At 39.4% G+C, this 13127-nt stretch overlaps 1 long non-coding RNA gene across 2 annotated transcripts; it reads right to left on the reverse strand.

Annotated features, from left to right (window-relative positions):
* Window positions 1-5971: 5971 nt before the first annotated feature.
* LOC131692800 (uncharacterized) lies at window positions 5972-8329 on the reverse strand. 2 transcript variants are annotated; one of them, XR_009306061.1, is made up of 6 exons: window positions 8051-8329; window positions 7939-7968; window positions 7103-7879; window positions 6828-6968; window positions 6430-6755; window positions 5972-6339 (listed from the first exon to the last, which is right to left on the reverse strand). It is a non-coding gene; the product is annotated as an uncharacterized LOC131692800 (long non-coding RNA). The 2 variants fall into 2 exon arrangements; XR_009306062.1 differs by lacking the exon at window positions 8051-8329 and having other exon boundaries at window positions 7939-8031.
* Between the last annotated feature and the right edge of the window lie 4798 nt (window positions 8330-13127).

Raw genomic sequence — 13127 nt, forward strand, 5'->3', positions numbered from 1 at the left:
GAATACCGAAAACCAGGATTCATTATACCCAGTATTTATCAAAATAATAAGCATTATATAAAAAGTCGCAAAGTTTTCATGATCATATTTTGAAATTTTGCACTTGAGACTTTTTAAAATGAAAGGACCTATGCGCGAAATATTTCAAAACCTGTGCAACTGTTCATAGGCGCCATGCAAAAACGACGCATGATTCATTTCATTCTATGTTTTTCCCACTGCACATAGGTACCTAGTAAAAACGTCCTAAGCATCAAAATAAAAGAAATTATTTTGTTCTGTTCATGCGACTTTTTTTCGAAGTTAAATTTAGAAAGTATAATCAATTAAATGATAATTAGAAAGCTTAGTTATTCTAAAGTAACATGCCATTCGTTGGTTTTAACCACTTCCAGCCAATGATTTGTTAATATAAACTAAAGTTTCCCGCAATTTTTTTCTGGAAGACTTCTGTTAAATCCAGTGCAACTATTTATCATAGTAATGAAGAACATTCGTATTCCGGTGCTCATTTTGTCGAAAATTTTGAAGAAATTCAATATTCGTCGCAAGAGCTACCTTTGCTGAAAAAAGCCGTATGTGCAGCGTCGTATGATTCTTGGGCCCGAAAAAAAGACCTATGTGTAAGGTCCTATAATTTTCAAAAGGACGCATCATTCTAAAGCGCTTAAAAACTACATTAGCACTAAACATTTCATGTTTTTAGTATTATTTACCTAAAGAGCATAGTCCTTAGACTATATTGGCATAATTGTTCCATCAAAACGCATATTTGTTCTCTAATAGGGATTTGTTTTAGGTCCATGAAACTTCAGCCTCGTTTTTCTCAGTTCGAGCTCAATGTCACTTAGGACCTTTTGAATAAGTACTCTTGAAATGAACTTTGTTTACTTTTGACAAGTTTTGATTCGAGCCAACAACATCCAGCCAAAACATTTATATAATTTAATTTTCACGACCACACCTTCCATTGAACTACCTCGATCCCTATCTTTTTGCTAACCCATGTACACTCAAAAAATAAATCATGTTACTTCAACGTGAATTCATATGTGATTCTCATCCACTGCATTGTTCACGTAAATTCCTGGATGATACGGTATATTAGAATCAGTTTCAATATCTGATTCATCATGTAAAAGTTAAGTGATTTTTACCTAATTTGCAATAAAAAATCACGTAGAATTAACATAAAGCCAACGACACGACTAGACACTGGCATTCCAAAACTGTATCGAACATCCGACTATCCCTCAGTGACTCAGGTAACTGGTAATGTCAAATGTGACATTTGGATAGAAAATGCATGAAACTAGCAACACTGAATAGTCCGTTGTTATTTTTTCAAACAATCTGTGGCAACCCCTGGTTACGCAGGAAAAAAACAAAATATAATAAAAATAAATAAATAAATGAAAAATAGGAAATCTTCCCGGAAATGATCTGACTAATCCGTTAGTGTTTTATTTCCAGCAATCTGGTTACAACCTTAAACTTGTGGACCTGGCTTGTAGAAACGCACGGACGGGCACGGATATAAACAACTTTAACGGAATCTGGTTTTATGATAAAGGTAACGAGAAAACGAAGGTGGTGCGCATTCTGAAATGCAGGGATACCGGCGAGTCTCGAATGCATTTGAACAATTTATCCAAACCGCAGGTACAGTTCAGAAATTTATGACATTATGACTAATAGACCTTTCTCGTCCGACCTAACCCCCTTTTTTCTTATTTTTATTCAAAAGACTACACATTTTTAAGAATATTTCCGCTGAAATGAGACTTTTTAGAGCTATCGTGATTTTTTAATGATTTTTTTAAATTTGAAAAATGCAAGAATGTTGAGTATTTTTTTCACCTTTGCAAGAATGGTGGGACTCAAAATATGTGTTTGGGCAGCACTGTTTTGTATATTTTTGCTTGGCTTCCTGGTAAAGCTTAGTATGCACCTCTTGCGAAATGAGGTCGCGAAATATTTTTCCTTCTTCCGTGCGGAATTTTGACATTTGCTCGCGAAAACTAGTCTGTGTGTTTGCTGTTAGATGTCGCTTTTGATAACTGGAAAACGACATCAGCTGTTGTTTGTTTATTTCTTTTTTATATTTCTGTTGTCATTTAAATGTTTTAAATAATGTATTTTATTAATTCATCACGGATGTGTATGAAATCGGTAACAATTGTAAACCTATTTGCCATTCATGAAGCTCTCAGGGAAGTGACGTACTCAGCGTGAATCATATTTCGAGCATGATTAATCATAATGCTTATTTGTGACGGTTCCGGATGTCTCGGGGAAGTTCAGTCTGACCAATTTAGACAGCACAATTCCTGCAATCGGAAATTTAAATCATTGGCTGGCCATTTTCTATCTAAATTGGCTGCTTCTACCGGTTCCAGAAGACCCAGGGAAATGATCGAAATTCGCTCAAACCAAATCTATTGTAATTGTCCGAATCGTAACTCTTAATCGGCGTTTGACCATTAAGAAGCAAATCTGATTGCCTTGGCCGCCTTTACCGCTTTCACAAGTCTCGGGGAAACTACCTTTCGAAACACGCTTCGGAATCCGGAAATATAACGCAAATATAACAACCGACTCCGACTCAATCGGTTTCAGATCGAACCAAACCCTAGGCTTTAAACTTTGGCTGACTTTAAAAATCGATTATGATAACAATGGCTACTACTAAATGTTCTGGAAGTCTCAGGGAATGCTACCAATAATCAGTACGGATACAAACCTATTTTTGGTATAACAATTGTGAGAATCGTAGTTCAAATTTATTGCCATAAGTAATTCGTGGTAATTCTTATTGCATGAAACACTAGAGAGGTTTAAGGAATTGCGCATATTGCTACTACTTGCATTACTGCCACAAGAAGCATAATTGTCCCATGTGTATAGGGATTCCCATAGCACATGGGACAGTTTTGCTTCTAGCGGCAGAATACCTCACACAAAAAATGCTGTTCAAGTCTGATATTACACCGAAAGTTAGACGAATTAACTGAATTCTAATTTGATGGTCAGATTGACCCTGTATGTAAATTATGGAAAAGATGTTATAAGCCTTTTACAATCAGTCATAATACAATAATACGTTATAATCCATTTAAAACGAGTGTATTGCTAGTTAGGCACTTTCCAATCAGTTAGGTCCTTTCATAATCAGTTCGGTCATAAAAATCAATTAGGCCCTTTTATTAATTGTTGTAAAATCGCTATCAAAATTCTTCATGATCAAATGTTGCGTTATGTACGTGCTCGGGAAGATATTTGTTAATGGAAAACATGAAATTTCAATTTGTTACATTTTGCAGTTAGGCCCTTTTCAAATGTTTGGATAGAACTGGGTAGAGATAAATTGTAATTTTAATTGTAAATTTATTACCCTGTTGGTTACATATGTCAGGTCAAGGAAGAAAAAAAATTAATAAAATTATAAATTCGGAATCATAACAAGTATGACCCAAAAAAGCTCCTATGCCTTTCACCAGTAGCTGGTCGAAAACACTTTACGGTGCGATCTTTTCAATTTCGTCCGAGTTCTCCGCGTCTAGCAACTGAATCTTTTTCCGGAAGTGTTTTTCGATTGATCTGCAAATCATCATGCTTCGATCACTGCCCACTAGGTTGATGGTGATTCCGTTCTGTTAAAGAAGTGGGAAGAAATACAATCTATAGGATGACAAGAATGAGTCACTTACCGAATCTACCGGTGCGTCTAATTCGATGTAGATACGTTTCGCAATCGGCTCGTCCCTGCTAATCCATCGGCAGGCCGAAGTTGATGACAATGGTCACCTGTTCAATATCGATACCTAAGGCGGAAGAATCTCTCCGTAACCTGGTGCTGCAGCCAGAATCAAGTGGTGGAACTTACCCCTAGATAAAACGGTAATTGTTTACTTTAGCTACTTTTCCCCCTGTAAGTGGAAAACATGTTTTTCTTTCGTGAATATGCTAGTTTAGTGTTGTAGATTTATGAAAAGAGGCGAAAAGCGAAAATTTTTAATAATTTATTAATGAGACTAAAAATAAGTTCTGCCTACTAACCTTGCACATAGGGTTATTGTGCTCCCGAAAGTAAGGTTTTTGTCGAAGCTAGTTTAATGCGGCTACGCCACATAGCCGAGTCCAAGGATCCGAAGCGGCGCAAAGCCGCTGAGGATCCGCTGGACGAGCCTTCCTTGTACTTGTTATCAGAAACGCAAGCGAACCTGTGATCCACTCGTTTGCGCGGTATACTCAAACATAGGGGCTATCCCTAGTTTAAGTCCGACTGAGCGGCAGCGAAGTCGGACAGCACCTTGAAACGATGTGGCGTAGCCACATTAGGCAGTGATAATAATTTAATTTTTGCCGATAAATACAATCCTATTGTTACTAATTAAAACATTGTTAATGCCTAATGTGGCTACGCCACATCGATTTTTCTCTCATGCTGTCCGACTTCGCTACCGCTCAGTCGGACTTAAACTAGAGGTAGCCCGTATGTTTGAGTATACCGGGCAAACGAGTGGATCACAGGTTCGCTTACGTTTCCGATGACGAGTACGAGGACTACGGCTATGCGGCATAGCCACTTCGCCAAAAACCTTACTTTCGGGAGCACAATAACCCTATGAACAAAGTTATAAGGTACAACTTACTTTAAAGCTAATTAATGAATTATTAAAAAATTTCGCTTTCCGCCTCATTTTTATGAATCTACAACACTAAACTAGCATATTCACGAAAGAAAAACATGGTTTCCACGTACAGGGGGAAAAGTAGCTAAAGTTACAATTACCGATAAAACGTTCGTTGCAATCAATACCTTCTCTAGTCCGGCTCAGGATCGATCCAGAACGGCCAACCGTTGCTCCGCCGTTAGATCACCGGACAGTACCGCTACTGAGTGATTATCCTGGTCCAACCGGCCGTTTTGCGTGCCTGTTTCGATCGATTAACAATGCCGAAAATAAGTTTACTTGGAGTTTACAACTGTCCTATACATCATATGACAGAAAATGATCGCTTGTCCGACGGTAATCACACCGTACATGTTTGAAATTGCTTGATATTACTCGTCCTGGTTGCGATTGCATTTGACGTAGTAGTGTTTGGTGTTATCGAGTGATTCTTGCTCCCGCACCAGAAGAATCATGATCGGATTGGTTACGATATACTGGGCGAATCCCATCACCTCCCGCTCGTACGTGGCTAAAAAGAACAGCGATCATAACGCCCGTCTCGTCCGGTACAAAAATTGCAATCTTCTTAAGGTCGAACGCCCGGCTGTTCCGATGATGATATGATTAGTCAGCTTCGCCCCTTTGACGATCTTCTCACCGCGAACGGTTTAACCAAGTTCGATTTCCGCACAAAACTTTGCCGTTTTGCAGCTACTTTCCCCTTCTGAATTGCCAGTTCATACGTGGGGAAAGGCAAATCACCTGCGGATAGTTTTTCAACGGATCAACTCGATTGAGCATTGCCAGCACGAAGGCAGTGGTTTTTCTTGTTCCCGACCAACTCTGGGCGATTATGTTCTGTGGCGGATCGGCCAACAGAGTAGGTTGAGCCGTCTTCTGAATCTTGGAAGGAGCGTTGAAACCAATAGCATAGACTTCCTGAAGCAGTTCCGAATTCATGTGCAAAGCTTCGAAAGTTTTAACCAAGTATAGCGGCGAAGAAGGATCCTTCACCCCCAGATCCAGCTTTGATTCTACTAAACTTTTGCGAATAAGTTTAATTGGCAAACTTGCATCCGCCGGGCTAAAAGATGCTAAAAAGATGAATCATGGATAATTTTAAAGCTGATATGAAATATTTCTGGAGAAAAATTTGAATAGGACGTAAGTAACAATGAGATTCTTTTTGGTGTGTTTCTCTTCTGTTAATTACTCGGTCAATTCAATATTTAGTACTCAACTCTTTGCCTAATATTCTAGTAAAAACTATCGGCTTTCGATATTTACTGGAAAATTAGTGTAAAGTGTTATAAAGACGTAATAATCGAAACAGAAAGTAAACAGAGAGAGGCTCTCAATGTTACTTATGTCCTAATCAAAATTTTCTCCAGATTTCGACTTACTTGAATGCCTCTGCATCTTCCGTGGAGGAAGCTGTTTCTCCATTTTCGCTAGCAGCTTTTTTTTTCTTCAGGAGCTGCTAAAGTCTTAATTTCTGTAGCTACCGAAAACAAAACTGCAGGTGCAGCCGTTTCTACGGGAGTAATTTGATCGCTGGTTCTACTGGCGGTGAACTAGAAGGTTTTTCCGCATTCTCTTTCTTTGGGCTGTCAGCCGCCGGCTCTGGTTCCTTATCCTTAGGGATACTCAGATCGATAACCTATTTGTATTGAAAAGAAAAATTCAAAACCTATGGAAAAATTATCGCTCCAAAAATAGGTTAGTTGGTTATGACAAAAAAAACACTTACCGAGTGCAGAAATTTCCTGATCCTCCCTCCGCCTTTTTGACACAGTTATCGGCAGCACTTGCCATCGTTTCGACCGGGTATTAAAATTCAAAAGCTACAATATATGGAAAAAGGTCCCAAACAGCACGGATACTGTCACTCCGGTGGTTTATTCCTAGCAATTGGCTGAACTTTTGCCCAGAGCGACCTTGCGGAAAAAACGCCTTCTTTTGTCTACTCACTTCGCTGCCATAAAACCGATGATGAGCGCTTTTTTCCAAACGAGTCACACGGTTGGCCCGATTGAATATGTCGCGCGTGTAGAGTATGCTTCCATTATGTTTGTTCTGTAAATTGACAAGGACATCTAAATATGCAAAGGAATGCTTGGAGGAGAGAAGCTACTGTTAAACACATACCGAAAGAGAAAGTCCTTTCCGAGGATCTTGATGTTGTATTTACTGTTGGCCCATTATCACCGTGTTCTGCTGCTAGGTGGTTACCATGGCATTATGTTGCTGGTGTTCGGTGATGTGTATCCGCTATGGTTGCTGTTCGATCTGAAAAAAAATATGATGAAAAATATCCGTGAATGAGTGAACGCGAGCTTTTGAAATAATATGGTATTACATTACAATGTACTGAACACGGTACTGATCCTTCGAAACTAAAAAAGGTAGTAAAAATGACTCACCTTGCTGCACCAACTGAATAAAAAAAGTCCTCCTGCACGCGGCGTGGTACAGTACAGTATGCTGCTGCTACTGTGTTTGAAGGTGCTGTTGATGTCTTTTTTTTGCGGTTGACCAATGGTCTTCTACATTTGGCCCTGATTGGCTTGGATCGATTGCACTAGTTGCGGTTGCTGGCCAGGTTCTACCGTCAGTTGAACGTTGTTGCTACCGATCTGTCGGATGATGGTCATGGTCTGGGGGAAATCTTAATTTTCTGATGTTGCTGGCGATAAGCACTGGAATTGTGGTTGCTAGCTGCTGCTGGGATGGAATCACGAGCGCTGTGGAGGCAGCGATATTTTCATGCAAGCAACTGGTAGGAGCCAAGGCAGTAATATGACGTTTGTGTTTGACTCTGATTTCTCTACATCAGGAAGGTAACCGCTGGTAAGAATAGTGGCAGGCAAGTTTTACGACAGAATGTGCCGATAAAGTGTGTCCGTTGGGTCCATTATTCGTAAAAAAGCTCTTGTTACTTTGTTGGTTCTGAGCTGTAATTGCTGTGGTTCTTTTTTGAGAGATTGTTGGTAGCTGCTGGATTTGGAGTTGTTGGTACTGCTACGGTTGTATCGATTTAATGTTGGTTGGCTGATTGCCAGATCCAGGATGTTGAGTCAAGTTGAGCTGATTTGTAGCATCTGGTTGTTGTTGATGAAAACTTATCAAGTAGATAGATGGCTGCTGCTTCTGCTGCTGACGAAAAATGCTGCTCTTGTGGCTGCTTTGTTCGGGTGTGCCTGTAAATAATAATAATTACTAGAAACAATCACAATTCCAATAATATTTTAAAACTTACCATTCAAATTCAAAATATTGATTCTCAAAACTACAAAATTTTGACAGGTCGCGATGAAAAAAAATACAAAAAATTACTAATCTTGTGTTTTTTTATATGTTTTCATTGCAACCTGTCAAAATTTCGCGAGCCTCCGTGCGAAATAATACCATTGACCATTATTTCGCAAGGAAAAAGTTTGCCTTGGTGACAGCGCATAGAAAGCAGCGCTATCTCGCGGAAGTATTATGAAACTTATCGTTTGTCGAACCGTGTCTCGGCTAACTGCATTTTTCGTTATCGTTTTCGCGAGAGCTGCGTACCGCTTACGAAATGGAAACGAAATTTTTTTTCGCGAGCATTTCGCGACGTTTTTTATGCATAGGTTTTGTATAGGAAATTTCATTTCGCAAGAGGTGCATACTTAGCTTAACGCGGCAAATGAAGTGGTGAGTCGCGGTACAAAGTTCATTGATTATGTAAACAAACTAAAGTGAACCTCTCGGTGGAGAACGTTGCATGGTAATGTTTAACCTCACTTTTTTGACAGTTCAAAGAGATTGTTTACATGATCTTGGAATTTTTGTTGATTCGATCATAGTATGAGAAACTTGGTTTGGTTCGTTGCCAAATGTTAACACTTTCCCAACAAGGTCGCTCAGCTGTATTTTTTAATTGATGTCGGCATCATACATTGTTCCGTTAAATTTAACATTTTTACTTTTCTTGTACATGATTCATTGAAGAAGCAAGGAATTTCTAGCCAAACATTTGAAAAAGGCCTACTGCCAAATGCAAACAAATCGAATTTTGATGTTCTCTATTAAAATCCTGGGACAGAACCTGTGGATACATGTTTTCTTTTTCTTTTTTCTGTTCATTTTATCTCTTGTCTTGCATAGCCACTCTTTCTTCCTCACGTATTTTAAATGGACTGGCTACATTTGACAGTCCCCCTGACTGCATTTGACGGTTCCCTTTGGCTGCATTTGACAGCTCCCCAGGCTACAATTAACATTAGGTTTTTTCGTATCCACACGTTCCGTCCCAGTTAAAAACTATCTATCTGGCCATGTATATAAACATAACGCAACAATGGATTATGAAGAATTTTGATAATGATTTTATAACAAATTATAAAAGAGCCCGGCTGATATAAAAGTCCTAACTACCAATACACTTATTATAAAATGATTATAAAGGATTATTGTAACTGATTCCAAAAGGATTATAAAGGCAGTGAAATACGTATTCAATGATTTAAGGGGTGTGTCTGATGTAAACAATATGCGCAATCAAACTAAATAAAACAGTATTCAATTTTTAAATAGAATTATGATGAATTCGACCAAAACTCCTTTTGCCTTTTTCTCATTTTCAAATGCTTGGGTAGAATTTAGATTATTTTATCGTTGTTGCGATCAATTTCATTTGGTTTGTTTTGTTCACAATGTTAGTCGCAGAGCATTTTGGTGATCTATGGCAATTGATGACCTTTACACCCCATACTAGGTCCGCTCCTGTTGCAGCTGTTTCGCCCTGTCCGGCACCGAGTCAACCGATGGTCCAACCTGCACCGCACTCGTCTGTCGCTATGTCCTGCCATCGACTTGGATTAAAGGCCAAAATTTCAGCTACGGTTGGTGGTGTTGCTGCAATCGGTTTGCCTTCGGCCACGTTGGACATTCGGCTAACGGGAATATTCAGCGATTCCGATTCGAAGGAAGCAGCACCAGTAGCAGACTGCTTCGGTTCAGCAATACGCTCCGGTATCGGAAGAAGCTAACACTCCGACAGGACGAAGGTTTCAACGAGGGGCTCAGGCATAAGTAGCAGAGTCCTTGCACTTCCTGCTTGTCGAGTGAACAATTCCGACGAAACCACTGCCGCTCTCGCCAAGTTTGATCACCGTAATAAGTGCGACGTCAGCGGTATAGTGCCAGGATTAGTCGAGAACAGTGCCAGGACTGACTTGCCAACAGCTACAAGATTAAATAGCAATGCGTTTTTAAAGTGACCATAGTATAACGTAGAGGCTTTAGCCAGATGATTTATTCAGCAGAATAAGATAGCAAAATTACCCAAAACATAAGACCTGGCTGCCGAAGTGAATACACACACATCATCACCTACAGAGGCAAGCAATATTGGAACGCAGCGAAATTCCTCACAATGAATTGATCTCGTTAGGTGAAATTCCAGGAAGTACAATTTTCATAGCACAATTTAGTCGACCGAAATTGTAGTCCTCAGTCGAGAGAAAGACTGATAGAGTAGCAGCAGCTAGGAATTTTCTTTCGAAAGCTAGCAGCGGTTTCGCGTATCCTGCGCTAAGTAGAGAGCGTTAAGACAGATCTCCGAAACATGTCAAGTGCTATCAGATGAGAAAAAAACGTCGCATCTATGACCAGTACGACAAGGACGGTTTGCTGACCAACGGTTCCGTCCGGTACCACCATAACACACGGCACCGGCGACACATATATATTCACAACATACTAATTACTTATCCTTCCGAAAAAGTAAATAAATTAACTATGCAATAGACCTTTCTCGTCCGATCTAACCCCCTTTTTTCTTATTTTTATTCAAAAGACTACACATTTTTAAGAATATTTCCGCTGAAATGAGACTTTTTAGAGCTATCGTGATTTTTTAATGATTTTTTTAAATTTGAAAAATGCAAGAATGTTGAGTATTTTTTTCACCTTTGCAAGAATGGTGGGACTCAAAATATGTGTTTGGGCAGCACTGTTTTGTATATTTTTGCTTGGCTTCCTGGCAACGCTGCAAATGAAGTGGTGAGTCGCGGTACAAAGTTCATTGGTTATGTAAACAAACTAAAGTGAACCTCTCGGTGGAGAACGTTGCATGGTAATGTTTAACCTCACTTCTTTGACAGTTCAAAGAGATTGTTTACATGATCTTGGAATTTTTGTTGATTCGATCATAGTATGAGAAACTTGGTTTGGTTCGCTGCCAAATGTTAACACTTTCCCAACAAGGTCGCTCAGCTGTATGTTTTAATTGATGTCGGCATCATACATTGTTCCGTTAAATTTAACATTTTTACTTTTCTTGTACATGATTCATTGAAGAAGAAAGGAATTTCTAGCCAAACATTTGAAAAAGGCCTACTGCCAAATGCAAACAAATCGAATTTTGATGTTCTCTATTAAAATCCTGGGACAGAACCTGTGGATAGATGTTTTCTTTTTCTTTTTTCTGTTCATTTTATCTCTTGTCTTGCATAGCCACTCTTTCTTCCTCACATATTTTAAATGGACTGGCTACATTTGATAGTCCCCCCTGACTGCATTTGACGGTTCCCTTTGGCTGCATTTGACAGCTCCCCCTGGCTACAATTGACATTAGGTTTTTTCGTATCCACACGTTCCGTCCCAGTTAAAAACTATCTATCTGGCCATGTACATAAACATAACGCAACAATGGATTATGAAGAATTTTGGTAATGATTTTATAACAAATTATAAAAGAGCCCGGCTGATATAAAAGTCCTAACTAGCAATACACTTATTATAAAATGATTATAAAGGATTATTGTAACTGACTCCAAAAGGATTATAAAGGCAGTGAAATACGTACTCAATGAATTAAGGGGTGTGTCTGATGTAAACAATATGCGCAATCAAACTAAATAAAACAGTATTCAATTTTTAAATAGAATTATAATGAATTCGACCAAAACTTCTTTTGCCTTTTTCTCATTTTCAAATGTTTGGGTAGAGTTTAGATTATTTTATCGTTGTTGCGATCAATTTCGTTTGGTTTGTTTTGTTCACAATGTTAGTCGCAGAGCATTTTGGTGATCTATGGCAATTGATGACCTTTACACCCCATACTAGGTCCGCTCCTGTTGCAGCTGTTTCGCCCTGTCCGGCACCGAGTCAACCGATGGTCCAACCTGCGCCGCACTCGTCTGTCGCTATGTCAATGGCAGGCACTTGGATTAAAGGCCAAAATTTCAGCTACGGTTGGTGGTGTTACTGCAATCGGTTTGCCTTCGGCCACGTTGGACATTCGGCTAACGGGAATATTCAGCGACTCCGATTCGAAGGAAGCAGCGCCAGTAGCAGACTGCTTCGGTTCAGCAATACGCTCCGGTATCGGACGAAGCTAACACTCCGCCAGGACGAAGGTTTCAACGAGGGGCTCAGGCATAAGTAGCAGAGTCCTTGCACTTCCTGCTTGTCGAGTGAACAATTCCGACGAAACCACTGCCGCTCTCGCCAAGTTTGATCACCGTAATAAGTGCGACGTCAGCGGTATAGTGCCAGGATTAGTCGAGAACAGTGCCAGGACTGACTTGCCAACAGCTACAAGATTAAATAGCATTGCGTTTTTAAAGTGACCATAGTATAACGTAGAGGCTTTAGCCAGATGATTTATTCAGCAGAATAAGATAGCAAAATTACCCAAAACATAAGACCTGGCTGCCGAAGTGAATACACACACATCATCACCTACAGAGGCAAGCAATACTGGAACGCAGCGAAATTTCTCACAATGAATTGATCTCGTTAGGTGAAATTCCAGGGGGCCGTACACAAATGACGTAGCTTTTTTTCGGTGATTTTTTACCCCTCCCTCCCCCCTCGTAGCATTTGGTCACAAAATTCTAACCTCCCCCTCGTAAATAACGTAGCATTTACCTACCCCCTCCCCCTCGTCCCATGCAAAGCGCCCGGGTGATGAAAAAAAATTACATGTTTTTCAATTATTTTATATACATGTCCTTTCAAAATGTTTGACGACTTTTATCAACATTTTCATTATAACAGCAAATTGCGTGCAAAATAAGCCCATTTCATCACAAATATAGTGTTGATAGTTTTGTTTTCAATTTTATATGTCAAGGGGAGCATGAAGAGAAGTTCTTTCAGTTCACAATCCTGCAGCTGCCAATAGTTCTAAGAAGCATACGTTCATCTAAATTACTAAATTTTGTTTGGTTGAATCCGAAGTGAAAATTTAATTCAGCTTCCAAACGAAGTCTACTGGTTAGCAACATTAGCTAACTAATGTAGCAAGTTAAATCTGCATACAAAATCTTTTCGTATTTTTGCGAACTTGTAATTCCGCGAATCGTAAAATTTACCTTATGAAAAACCGCATCCAAAGTAACTTGTTTGAATTTAAATTCATTTCTCTTGGGAATGGAAGATCATTAAATTGTTTTCTCTAAACAA

This window comes from Topomyia yanbarensis, chromosome 3 (assembly GCF_030247195.1).
Source record: "Topomyia yanbarensis strain Yona2022 chromosome 3, ASM3024719v1, whole genome shotgun sequence".
In the NCBI taxonomy this organism is placed as follows: domain Eukaryota; kingdom Metazoa; phylum Arthropoda; class Insecta; order Diptera; family Culicidae; genus Topomyia; species Topomyia yanbarensis.